The 13,148-nt window shown below is 47.2% G+C and overlaps 1 protein-coding gene across 1 annotated transcript in view; it reads left to right on the top strand.

Annotated features, from left to right (window-relative positions):
* Nucleotides 1-13,148, top strand: part of SLC38A9 (solute carrier family 38 member 9) — a 345,812-nt gene that overhangs the window by 193,648 nt on the left and 139,016 nt on the right. The window lies entirely within an intron of this gene.

Raw genomic sequence — 13,148 nt, 5'->3', positions numbered from 1 at the left:
AAGCTGTTAAAATGTGTGTACACAACATAAATACCAACAAAAACTGTTTAAGTACTAAGCCAAATTGAAACCTGCCTATATGTCAAAAAAAGGAGACTTTTCACCCTATACAATCCCAAAACATATTGTGCGTAGTCTGCCATTGGTTCTCCATCGCAATCATATAAATGCGGACTTTACAAAAATAAATCACTGTGTATATTTTTCATAAAGCAATCCTATAAATGCAGATTTTTCAAAAGGTAAGTCACTGTGTATATTTTTCCTAAGGCAAGAGAAAACGAAAAATAAAAATACATATAAGGAAACTCGTGAATCAGTAAAATTTACTATTCAATAACTACCTTAGTTTACTTAAAATTGTATTAACTCGCTATTCATGTTAAAATGCAGACACGTTACAAATGCCTATATTTATAAGCAACCAAGTGGGTGAAATCCAAAACATGACAAACGTCAAGATGCAGGAACACATACCATACTCAAGAGTGTTTCTCAATCCCACAGTAGATCCACTATTTGTATCGTGGGTGGCCCGTCTCTAAATAAGGAGCCTATGGCGTGGACATGAAGTTTCCAGTTACACTCATAATATCTGGTGTGTCTCGTGTGCAGGCGAATGCCTCCTTGATAAGGGCACCACAAAAGATTCTATTGAGCAGAAAACAGGACAGAAAATGACATTCCGTGAGTCACAAATCCCAATACTTGGGATATAGGAAGATTCAAGGGACTAAACAAATACTAAGCCTCAATACGAAGGGAATGGCTCAAACAGTTCTCATGAGTACACAAACAACATTAATGTGTACTAACTAGAATAAGTAAGCGTGATCGATCCCATCATGCACGCGTTCTTGCAGGCGTTTGTAACACATATATGCCAATATATAGCCCAGACAGATAACAATATGAAAACCCGCCTCTCATGTAAAATGTAATTTGTAATTTTTAACGGCTCGAGGCATCCATTGGCAAGAGTGATTAAATAATGCATGTAAACCGCTGAGTACGGCTACCCGGAAGAGTCAACGAGCACAACACCCTGTTAGTATGCCAATGTGCGCTATGTCATAAATATGAACAAAAACAACGAGTCCAAGCGGCATTTAAGGTCCGTATGCAGATATGGTCCAAAATAATGACAGGGCTGGAGCCCGCCTTTCAAGTAACATATGGAGGATGGAAATACAAGGCATCCAATGTGCGTCAATACAAGAATGTAATTTAAAGGCGAGACTCAGTAATGCCGTAGAATCAAACAGGCACGGTCATGTTCAAGTACCGGTATATGCCGTATCTGTAAAGAAAACTGAATCAGAACGAGAATGCCGAAAATTCGCTTACCGCGAGCCTGCGACCGTCCGCGCTCTTTCCTCTGCAATCCAACGGGTGTGTGATCACGTCCGCCATGTAAGCAATTGCGCCATTATTTAAACGCAAGGCGGAAGTAAGAACGCCGGTGTACGTCAATCCCATCCTAGGGACGTGGATCGACGTGAAAAGCCCGGCCGCGTCTACCGTCTCCATGGGAACCTTGGGGTTCGAGGCTAATAATCAAAAACGGACTGATGTTTGCATACAGGAAAAGTCGATATGAAAGAAAACCCCCTATCGTATTTAGGAAATTCGTGAAAAATAGGTGTGGTAATTACCGATATAGACTCTGCAAACATACTTTAATTCAAAGCACGATGTTAGGGATATAAAATACGAGGCAAGGCTATACTTCTAAATAACACGCGCAATCTACCAAACCGAATACAGCACCAGAGCAATAGTGCACGGATAGTGCACGGTATTGAGGATATATAATACAAGGCACGGCTACACTTCTAGTTAACGCGAGCAATCCAGTCAGACAGAACACTGCACGTCTCCATTGGAACCCTGGGGTTCGAGGCTAGTAACCAAAGACGGACTCATGTTTGCATGCAAGAGCATTCGATAAGGAAGAAAAAACCCCTATCGTATTTAGGAAATTCGTAAAAAGTAGATGTCGTAATTACCGATGTAGACTCTGCAAACATACATTAATTCAGAGCATGGTGTTAGGGATATAAAATACGAGGCAAGGCTGCAACTCTAATAAGCACGCGCAATCTAACCAAACAGCACTTAGCACAAGAGCATAGTGCACGGTGTTAAAGATATATAATACAAGGCAAGGCTAAACTTCTAGTTAACGCAAGCAATCTTGTCAGACAGATCACTGCACAAAAACGTTAGTGCGATCTGGACCAAGGGGAACAACTAAAATATCTGATGTGGGAAAATGAAAAAAAAGTGTGAAAATATTTTATATATAAAAAACAAAAGAACATTGTTATGATGTTGGAACGTGTCGGTGTATTTATATTTGTGCGCAATGATACACGCAAATGGTGTTTGAATTTATAGTCTATTGTATAATTCAAACATGTGTCATATTGTGATGTTTTATTGTTTCATATAATTGTGTTTATATGTATTGTCATTTTTCTTTGTAGTTGGTCCTGTGTTGGTCTATATTTCTTATCTATGTTTTTCTATACTCCTTTCAGCCCTGACGAAGTTCAATTCTTTGAACGAAACGCGTTGGCTGAGACGTTCTTCATGTATATGGTTGGAAAACTACAATAAAGACTTTTTCTATGAACAGAATTGACCACTTGGTGTGATTACAATTGAATACTTGGTGGTGCACTGCTCCAATTATTTTACAATTTTTCTATCTGCTTGGCAGATTGTATCCATTAACGGCGGATGCAGGAGCATTTTTGATGCACACCTATCAGAAATACATTATTACCTACAGTACATGGGAACACAATAAAGAAGTGCGACACTTGGAGTCCGCCGTTAGCTCTTGTCATTTTACCTCATATATCCAGACTGCAAGCCTATTTTGGTTTCTGGTCCATGCTCCCTCTCTTGCTTCTGGGTAGGTCGGCCATCTACAAAGTGGTCGTGCTCCCCAGACTTTTATATCGGCTACAAAACTACCCATATCCCCTACCCAATAACCTTTTCACACACCTGACGAAGCTCTGAAGCATTTCCTCTAGACTAGTCTGCCACTCACAGTCACGCTAAGTGCCAGAGGTCCACCTTCGACGGGCGGCTGTTTACGCCAGACATCCTCTTATATTTCAGAGTCACACATCTGATTGTACTTAATGAATGGTGGCATGGGCATAGAGATGGCCCACCATACCTACAAGCATTGAGTCATGCAAGGGACTCCGATTTCACATTTTGTGTGTGGAGATCCCTTTTTCTTGATCCTCACCACAGCTACACAGGTAGTTTACCAAATCTGGAAGGACACCCTGTGTGCACAGGGCTGTGATAGGTGCCTTTCGAGGGAAACCCCGCTATGGACCGGACACTGACTTGCAAAGGTATCATCTCTAAGGGATTTCGTTAGTGGGACACATTGGAATCACCACCCTGGGAGATATCATGGCAGGAATAATTCGTAAGTCCTTTTCGAGCCTACAAGGGGACTTTGAGTTACATAGAACTCAATTCTACTACTACTTACAAATCATGCACTCCAACCCTATACATTAAATCTGAAAGACCTCTTGAGTTCAGCCCACTGGAGGCCCAGGTACTCATTAGCTCCCCCATACATCACAAATCAAATTGTCTGCTTTATACAATTCATTGGTCATACACACTCATGACATTCCCTGATCTGTGAGATCTGATCTGTGAGAAACCTGGACAATAGACCTTGAATATTTAGATGATGATGACTGTCGAGAAGCTCTAAGATTTCCCAGAGATGCGGCTATAGATGCCAAGTTCTGCATCATGCAATTCAAGTACTTGCACAGGGTCTACCTCACATGTTATAATTCATGGCAAATGGGAATAATTGCCTCGCCCCTCTGCCTGTGCTGCACAACCCATAAAGTAGACTTCTTCTACTTGGTTTGGACCTTCCCGGGCCATAACCCTTTCTGGATGGGATCTCTGTCCTGTCTGAGCAGAGTCCTGGGGTGGCCGCCCTCTTACAACCACAAACATACCTTGCAAAACTTCTCTGAATACATTGAGGACAATAAATAGAAAAGAACCCTACTATGGATAAGAATAAGAGAGACGTCACCAGGCACTGGAAGTCGGCAGATGCCCCTCCACTAGAGGAGTGGTGAATCAGCCTGAACAGGTGCATGGCACTGGAATAAACTGTATATGCAGCCAGAGGCTGCCCCCAGAAAACACGGGAGGGTCTGGTATACCGGAGGCATGCACTTGACTGACAAAGACTACACTCAATCCTTACATGCAGAGGTGTGGGTCTGCGGAGCAGGACAACATATATCCGGGAGGACGCAGAGGGAAGGGCAAGGGATGTTGGAGGCACTTCAGCTTGGAGAGCGGAGAACCAATAGCATTATTGAGTCACTGTGTCTTTTTTTTTTTTGTCCTCATTTTTCATCATATGGGGCCAAAGGGTTCTTAGACTATGTCGGGGTCCTGTTTTACCTTCGGAGTGTAAATCGGGAGGTCCGCGGGCCGCACACATCCGACCAAATCAAGAACCACGGCCAGAAATACAGATAAAGTTGTTAGAAGAAAGGGAGTCTGCCAAGCAAAGGTAGCATGGCTCCCTTCCACCTAATATTACCTTGATGTTTTAATCACTGGGCAGCAGCATTTTAGCGACGAAAGGAAAATTAGGAGCTCCTACTGGCAGATTTATGCCAACCTTCCCAAATGTCCCAAAACTTTGTTCTTTTAGAACGTGTGCTACTCCGATCTAGGTTGCATACCCTCAATCTAAGGGCACTGCCAGAACCTATGAACGTCATCAGCTTTTTCCTCACCACACTCGCCTCCTGGGATCCCATCTTCAACAGTTTCTTAGGCGTCCAGTAAGCCTTATGGACAGTAAACAGATTGTTTTTCATTAGAGGCTCAGATTTTATAGATGGCCACAAAAAAGACAGAGATACTTGCCACAATGATACAGCGTGATGATCTGGCAGGTCCATCTTCCAAATCTAATTGAGCAGGGTAAACTGTTCCTCTCCAACCTTGATTAACATCCAATACCACTCTGAGATGTTTTTCCTATTGAGTGCTTTTCCTGTATCCTGTCCTCCCAGAATTGGTTGCATTTTTCATCTTTACATAGCCCCTTAGACCAGCTTGATAGGGGGTAATATTTGAATTTCGATAGGTTACCCTCTGTGGTTTCTATTGGGGTACTAATTGGTTGTCTTCTATGATTTGACCCCCTATTATATATACCCCAGTTGATCAAGGGGGTTGTGAGTTTATCTAGAAGGCAGACTAGTGTACCGGGGAAGTTCCATATATCAGGGCGGAGCTGCTATAATGGGGTATTCCTAGTGACTGTCTGATTTAGTACCACAACTCAGACTTGGGATCTTTGTTTTGTTTGAGAATTATATTTATGGTAGCCTCATCCCAGGAGTGTGGAAGTTCCTGTCTATTTGCAAAGGCCCAATTAAATGGTTCTGTCAAAGTGGGAGTCAATTCTTCCTTTAATACCATATTTAATTTATTTGGAAGGCTATCTTTTCCTTTTTTTAAGCTACTGATTAACTTAGAGACCTCATGAGCTCTAATATCACCATTGAGCCATGGAAAATGTCTTAATTTGATCCTCCTCTGCCTGCAGATCCTCTGTTTAAAGGTTTTGAAAAGATTGTGTGAAGGCGTATTCTATCTTTGAGACTTCTGAGACCAATTTACCAGTTTATCATATTCCTCATGCGCTCAGTTTTGGTTTTCCAGGCCAGTAATTTACTGCATTCCTCCCCTTATTCATAATGGAAAAGTTTACCAACCTCCCACTTTCTTCTCACTATTGCCTACAGATAGTCTGACAACTCTAGCCTTGCCTTCTGTAATTGTTATTTAATGTATGTCAAGGACTGAGTGTCTGAGGTGTTCTAAGTCTCCCTTACTAGGCTCTGTAAGGAGGAATCTCATAGAGACTGTTAGCTATGGATTCCTTACCTTAGAATTACCCCCAGGTGTCAGACTGGATACGGAGAATATTTCTTCAGCAGTACCCCTGCGCGTCGGTAGGTGGCGTCGGTCGACTCCGCTTTCGTCGTCGTGATCGCTGGAATGATGTCTCGGTATCTTAGACGCCGCCCCCTGCATGCTGACGTCAGTTCTTTCTTTTTCAGCGCCAGCCAGCGCAGATCCAAAGAGAGCGCTACCCTTAGTCTTTTTTTACTCGAGTTTTTTCGACTTTTTCTCAACTTCTTTTTGTGAGTCCTTCGACTCCTGGTGCAAGGGTTGTCACATCGACGGACCGGCTTTAAACCTTGTGACTCCCGTCATAAGTTAATGTCGGTCACGGACCCACATCTCGTGTACCTCTGGTGCTTGGAGCGTGACCACGACCCGAAGTCGTACTCCGATTGCCGGGCAATGAACCCGAAGTCTTTGTGGGAGCAGTCCTAAAAGCTTCTCGAAGCCCGGCAGTCAGCTCCCCGCCATTCGGGTTCCCGGTCGAGAGGGTGGTTGCGTAGTCACCACCATCACTTCTCTTCGAAGTCTTCGGGTAAGTCGAAGCACAAGAAGGAGAAGAAGCACTGTCGTTCTTTGCCTTCCCCCCCCCGTCATTCAGCCGCTCTGCCAGCGAAGCCTGTTGGGTCAGCTCTGAGCTTCCTTCCCTGCAGCGGGGGCAACCCCTGCCCAACCTCGTAACTTTTACGAAACCCTCTACTCCATCTTTAGGCAGCCCGACTCCGCCGGCACGCCTTCGGGCCCCACGGACTCAGCTGGGGGTTCTAGGTCTTCGATGCTGACTGCTTCGGTCCCGGCACCGCGGGCCCTCAGGGATCCAGGCCTGGATCTGGATCAACGCCGGTCGACCTTACGACAACCTCTTCCGGCGCTAAATCCATTGGCGACACCTCTGCCCCTTCCGACGCTGGTTGTGTCCCCAGCCGGCGTCCCCTCCAAATGGACACGGAGCCGGACCAGCGTTGACTGACGCCAGTACCTGCGCCAACCGGTACTTTTGTACCAATCTTCTATTCTGTTGTTCCTTATCGCCCTGAGTGGCAGCTAGAGGAGAGTGAGGAGGACTGGGAGGGGTCTATTGACCCTCTAGCAGACAAGCTGAAAGAGCGGAACGTGGTGATGCCAGTGGTCTGGATACAACCCCAGACCTTTGTATGCTTTCTCCCCCTACAGTGGCTACATAGGAGGGATCCTCCTACGCTGTGGTGTTGCGTAAGGCGGCTGAGGCCTTGGGCTTTGAGCTACCTACCGTGGCAGTCAGGACTAACCTACTGACTGAGGTGCTTCAGCCAGCAGCAGCCTCTTCGGAGCCCCTGCTGCTGTTCAATGAGGCCCTCACAGACATCCTTCTGGGCACCTGGTCCAAGCCCAGCACAGGGGCTCCTGTGGATAGGATGATTGCCCGACGCCAAAACCCCCTCCCCCCCACGCCACAGGGGACCCCAATTTCCTCTCCCAACACCCTACCACTGAAAGCTTGGTGGTCTGATCCTCAAAGGCGCCTTCGCTACTGCTCCACCAGATAGGGAATCCAATAAGCTGGATCATTTTGGGAAGAAGATGTTTTCTTGCACCAGCTTAGGACTGCGGTCGGTGAAAACCACCTGTCTCTTGGGTCGTTACACCCACTCTGTGTGGGACACGGTTGCGCGGTGCTGCCACAGTGCCTGGAGGAGGCCCGGGCCATACTCTACTGTGCGGTCGCTGAAGAGAGGGATGCAGCAAAGCTCGCCATTCGCTGTGGGCTGGACACCGCCGACTCGCTAGGCAGGACTATTTCAACGTCTGTAGCCCTGAGACGCTACGCCTGGCTGAGGTCCACTGGCTTCTCTGGCAATTTCCAATCGACTCTTTTGGACATGCCCTTTAATGGCCGTTGCTTGTTTGGCGACAAGGTGGACAATGCACTCTAGCCAGATCCTTGGGATTCGCTACCCCCTCTCGCCCCGTGCAGTCAGATTTTTGCCCCTATCGTGGTTCGGAAGGGGTGCCCCACCACGTTCTGTCCAGTGCCACAGGCCCGCGCAGGCTGTCCAGCCTCTGCGGGGACGTGGGACCCACTGCCGGGCATCTGGGGGCCAGCGGCAGGCCAGTCCACCAGTGCCCCCTCTGCAGCAGCATCCAAACCATCCTAGACCGACCTTTCAGGGCCATCAGTTGCCAGTAGGATCCGCCATCACCTCCCCCACTGGCACAACATCACGTCGGACCGCTGGGTTTTGCAGATAGCCTGAAGGGGCTACTCCCTCCCCTTCGAGACTACCCTTCCCTCCATGCCACCTGCATTCCATCGCATGTTGGAGGATCACCTGGCCCTTCTCCGTCAGAAAGTTGCAGCTCTCTTGGCCCAGGGAGTCATCAGGCGAGTCCCTGTGCCAGAAGTAGGTTATGCCTGCTACTCCCACTACTCTCTGGTGCCCAAGAAGGACAAAGGCCTGCATCCTATCTTAGACCTCAGGAATGTCAACTGCTTCCTCCGGAAGGAGAAGTTCAAGATGTTGACATTGGCACAGGTCCTGTCTGCCCTTGACGCTGGACACTGGATGGTAGTGTTGGACTTGCAGGATGCTTATTGCCACATCCCCGTCCTGCCGGCCCACAGGCGTTACCTACGGTTCACGGTAGGCCACGAGCCTTACCTGCACCCCTCAGGTGTTAACGAAAGTGATGGTGGTGGTCGCAGCTAATCTACGCAGATCAGGGGTTCCAGTTTTCCCCTATCTCGACAACTTGTTTTTGAAGGCGAGCTTTCCTCAGGCTGTCGTCGCCTACCTCCAGACTAGGCCGTATCTCCTGCATTCGCTGGGGTTCACAGGCAACGTGCCGAACTCACATCTGCACCTTTCTCAGAAGCTCCTTTTCATAGGAATGGTTCCGGACACAGCGCATTTTCGGCCTTATCCTCCTGAACAGCGAGTCCGGGATATTTGGGCTATGATACCAATGTTCCACCCTCTGTCCCGGATTTCGGTGAGGATGACCCTGAGGCTGCTGGGCGTCATGGCCTTCTGCATGCTGCTGGTGGATAATGCCAGGTGGCATATGCGGGCTCTGCAGTGGGACCTGAAGTTCTAGTGGGCGCATCATCAGGGGAATCTGCCCAATGTCGTCCAGATCTCAGCGGGGACTGCACGTCAGTTGTCAGTGGTGGCTCACAAACCAGGATTGGGTCAACCGCAGATCCCTCTCCCTTCCCCAACCAGATTTCAGTGGTGACAGATGTCACTCATGGGATGGGGCAGCCACATGGGAGAGGCAGACATCAAAGGCCTCTGGTCGCCTGCGGAGTCTGGGCTCCACATCAACCTTCTGGAGCTCCGGCCAATTCGTCTAGCACTGAAGGCATTCCTTCCTTCTGTCAAAGGAAGAGTAGTGCAGTTGTTCACAGACAACACTTCCGCCATGTGATATTGCAACAAACAGGGCGGAGTGGAATCGTGAGCCTTGTGTAAGGAGGCCCTTCATCTCTGGAAGTGGCTGGAACATTAGAGCATGTCCCTGGTGGTTCAACACCTGGCGGGTTCCCTGAACGCCAGGGCGGACGAACTCAGACGCCAGTGCTTGATGAATCACAAATGGTGTCTTCATTCGGAGGTGGTGCAAGGTCTCTTTCAGCAGTGGGTGAGCCTTGGTTAGATCTATTCGCCACTGAAGAGAATGTGCAATGTCAGCAGTACTGTGCGTTGAAATTCCAAAGCGGCACTCGCTAGGCAACGCTCTTCGTCGCGAGTGGAGTTGGGATCTTCTGTACGCCTTTCCGCCTATACCACTTCTGCCCAGAGTGCTGAAGAAGATCAAACGCGACCGGGCTCAAGTAATTCTTGTGGCTCCTGACTGGGCACGAAGAGTCTGGTATCACGAGCTCTTGAACATGGCCATCGATCCTCCAATCAAACTGCCCCTTTGGGAGGATCTTCTGTTGCAGCAGCAGGGGAAGGTCCTCCACCAAACCTGTCCAGCCTCCACCTCCTTGCGTGGGGATTAAGCGGCGACAGTTGACAGCCTTCGACCTTTCTCCTAAAGTCTGAAATGTTCTCTTGGCAGCCAGGCGTCCCTCTAATAAAACAGTATACGCCTGTAGATGGAACTAATTTGTGGCATGGTACGCAGCAAAGGCTGTGGATCCCCTTTCTGAGATTCTCCTCTCCCTGCTTTCTTTGGCCCAGCAGTGCTCTGCTCTGGGCACCCTCAAGGGCTATCTTTCCGCCATTTTGGCCTTTCTTCGCCTTCCTGATCAGCCTTCTCTTTTCAAGTCTCCTATTGTAAATAGTTTCCTTAAGGGCATTACTCACCTCTTACCTCTTATTCCTTTCATAATGCCCTAGTGGTACTTGAACCTTGTTCTGACTTACCTTCTGCGCTCCCTTCAAGCCACTACATAATTGTGCTTTCAGACTCTTGACCTTAAAGACTGCTTTTCTGGTTGCCATCACCTCTGCACACAGGGTGAGTGAGCTTCAAGCTCTTTCTTCTAGGCCTCCTTTCCTTGCTGTTCATCCGGACAAGGTTGTCCTTCGAAACTCAACCTTCTTTTCTTCCCAGAATAGTTACCTCTTTCCTTATAGGACAGACCATCACTTTGCCCACCTTCCCGCATCCTTCTAAAGAGGAGAGGATCCACCTTCTGAATCCAAAATGTGTGCTCTCATTTCATCTGGATTGCACAAAATTATTCTTGGTGGATGAGCAGCTCTTTGTTGGCTATGTGGGCACCAAGAAAGGTCCAGCCGTGCAAAAACGAATGATCTCTCGATGGGTCGTTCTTTCCATTAAAATGTGTCATTCCTTGGGGGGGAAAAGGGAACCTTCAGTAGGTTTGCTTGCATATTCCACCAGGGCGACTGCAGCCACTACTGGGACGTGGAGTCCCCCTTCATGACATCTTCCAGGCAGCCACGTGGGCTTCATTGCACATGTTCACTAAACATTACCTCCTGGACAGACAAGTCCGGAGAGACAGCTTCTTTGGCCGCTCCGTTCTTCAGGACTTCCTGGTGTGACCTTGGTTCGCAGACCCACCTCCAGGGTTGGTATTGCTGGGGTATCTATTCCAAGGTAAGGAATCCATAACTAATAGTCTCTTTCAGATGAACAAGTTACTTACCTTCGGGAAATATATATCTCTAAGAGACCAATATGAGACATATGAGTTATGGATTCCTTACCGCCCCACCCATCCTCCCTGTTCTGCAAACTGACTTCTAGGGTAAGGAATTCCCTTTCAGGGCCCTGGTTTTATGCACCAGTGGTCATTGTCTTGCATGGATCTGCGCTTCTGGCGTGGAATGACATGTAAAGAACTGACGTCAGCTCGCAGGGGCGGCGTTTAAGTATATACAATGACGTCATTCCGGCGATCATGCCGCCAACGTCGAACGTGGAGTCGACCGACGCCACCTACCGACGTGCAGGGGTACTGCTGAATAAAAATTCTCCGGATCCAGTCTTACGCCTGGGGGTATTTCTAAGTTAAGGAATTCTTAACTCATGTAATGTGTCGCTATTGTATGTTACTACATCCCGTACCATTTGCAGGTGTCTTGTATAGACTGTCTGGTGTCTTTTGTTCTTCATGACTAAAACCCAATAAACAAAACAAAACAAAAAAAAGGAATTCATAACTCGTATATGTCTCCTACAGATATATTGTTACAGAAGGTAAGTAACTTGTTCTTCAAGTTCAATATCTTTCTTTACTATATTATTCTGAGTCGCTGTTAGACTAGTTAGGGTGGCTTTTAGAAAGGCCTTATATGTGTCCCAGACCACGTTTGGCGGGTGGAGGCATTGTTAGAAAGAAAAAATCAATTTGTGGCTTCTTTCAGCCTCACTATTACTTGTTGGTCTGAAAGTAGTGCTTGACTTACAGTCCATCTCTGAAAAGGCCCTGTTTTGTAACCTTACCTCGAGACTTGCTGCCAAGTGATCAGACAAGTGTTCCGCCACATAAACAACTTTGATGGTATTTTTCCTGATAGTAGTGTCTACCATAAAGTCTATTTTAGATCAATGGCCATATTTCTTATGAAATGTAAACCTTGCCCCTAGGCTTCCCCCTTTCACACCCTTTAACCTCCAAATATCGATGAGGCCTACATCATCCATTTACTGCTTCAGCATGCCTCTCATTTTGGAAGTGATTACGTTGCCTCTCGTGGAGGATTTGTCCTGGACAGGATCTAATTTTACATTGAAGCACCTCCCAGAATAGGAAGCTTGAACGTCTAAGAAGTGGTAGTATAAGCCCCGAAGAGGGGTGGGGTCCTCTATATTTGGACCATAGTACCCCATGAATGCCATCCAAATACCATATACTTTTGCCTTGGCTAGTGCCCATCTCCCACCGGGTCGACCAGGCACTCGCCCAGAGTAGCTTTGATAGATTTCTTAAAAAGCATGACTGGATGGTGCATACACAGTGATCTATCCATTTCTGGCCTTTGAGTACATCTTCCCATTCCTCTTTTAGTAGGTGAGATTCTTGTATAATTATAACATCACTGCCCTAAAGCGTAAGATACTCTAAGATTCTCCTGCTTCTGGGACTAACCCTAAGCCCGTTGAGATTCCAGCTTTGTACCCTTAAGGGTCTACCTTTCCCTAGGTCCGTCATGGTCTAAATGTGGTGTCTGGAGCCGAACTAGGTAAGACTGAATGCCTGACTCCTCAACATGTTATGTTTTATCAAATGAGGACTTAAACGTTTTTATATTTTTCTCCCACAAGCTCCCACACCCAGTGATTGGCAAAAATATTACTGTGATTAATTGTTCACATGTGACCCTCCCACCCTACCCTGGGGAGCCCTCCTTATCTACCACAGATATTCTAAAAGATTACCTATTCGAGTTCTCCAGTTGCCCCACGACATTAATACTTAAATCATTTCTGGTGCGCTTTAATCTGGTCATCTAGTGATCACTGACACACTCCAGAATGCTGCTCCTGGGTGATTTCAATTTGTGGGAGAATGGTATTTTAGACGGCCACTTAAGAGATCTCAGGGAAACCTGTGAGAGTTGCAACCTGCATCAGTTGATCCAACAACCCATCCATCAAGGGGGGCACATTCTGGATCTTCTGTTTGCAGACTGTAATGAAACTGAGGTGATTAACATTCTACCTCAGACTTGGACTGACCACTC

This window comes from Triturus cristatus, chromosome 2_1, assembly GCF_964204655.1.
Source record: "Triturus cristatus chromosome 2_1, aTriCri1.1, whole genome shotgun sequence".
Classification (NCBI taxonomy): Eukaryota; Metazoa; Chordata; class Amphibia; order Caudata; family Salamandridae; genus Triturus; species Triturus cristatus.
The sequence above is the reverse complement of the archived record's forward strand: the minus strand, read 5'-3'. Positions and strand labels throughout refer to the sequence as shown.